We start from the raw sequence: 1,098 nt of genomic DNA, 5'->3' as shown, positions 1-1,098 counted from the left end.
ATTTCATAATAGTGTTTTAAAAGTAATTTTTAATATTCTTTTAATCGAATACTAGTATAAGTATCATAATACTTTTTAAAAAGTATTTTATCAAGACTGTCAAACTTTATCAACTTATACATAGGTAGGTACAAGATATGGAAAAGGTGGAAAAGTAGGTACCCACCGATCCGCAAAACATTAGTTATGACACAATGTCTCCGCTCCGAATTGTTTTTCATGTGCTATGATTTATCATTGAATTCAAATATGACACATTCATATGCAGAGTCATTTTTTTATCATTGAACACTCATTATTTCAAAAAGTGTTAATATTTTTGAAAATAATATTTCACATAGTTTCAAGTCGTTTACAAAAAAAAACATTTTTATTAAGAAATTATATTTTTTATCTTTATAATTTTTTATGTTTTTACTTTTTTGAATAACAGCTGTAAAATATTATATGTCTACCATCTACGTTAAGAAATACATAAAATTATTCAGAACCAATAACGATCATACATAGGTATAGAAAATTAGAAACGCAATTTAAAATTATAAAATAAATTATTTACTTAACTTTAAACATTATAAACTCAGACCACCCAGAAGTAATGTGATTGCATCATACCGCAGCACATCAAAATATAACACCCAAGAGTAATAATCACACACGGAAGCAGATTACCAGAACGTAAATTACAAACAATATATCAATCAAATTGATCGGCCATCAACGCATTAATGGAACATAGGGGAACATAATATAATAATATCAGACTAAGAGAATTGTTAAGACCGTCAGAATCAAATTTATAAAACACAACGATTGTGGTACCGGGCATCCGCCGAAACACCAAATGATGAAATCATCAGCCATATACTGAATAACAAAGTAATAAAAACTAATTACACTATAGACACCATCTTACTCCCAATATCAAAGAAATGATATGGGCATACACCACATGATGCAATCGTCTACAACACCAAGACCGTTAAGATCAACTTTTACACTTTTACACATTAAATACATACTAACACAGATAGATAGCTGAAAAGTGTTAATACTTATTATAGGTACAGTGGCGTTCTCAGGGGGGGGGGGGGGGGG

Source organism: Acyrthosiphon pisum, chromosome A2, assembly GCF_005508785.2.
Source record: "Acyrthosiphon pisum isolate AL4f chromosome A2, pea_aphid_22Mar2018_4r6ur, whole genome shotgun sequence".
Taxonomy (NCBI): Eukaryota; Metazoa; Arthropoda; class Insecta; order Hemiptera; family Aphididae; genus Acyrthosiphon; species Acyrthosiphon pisum.
This window is presented reverse-complemented; position numbering follows the sequence as displayed.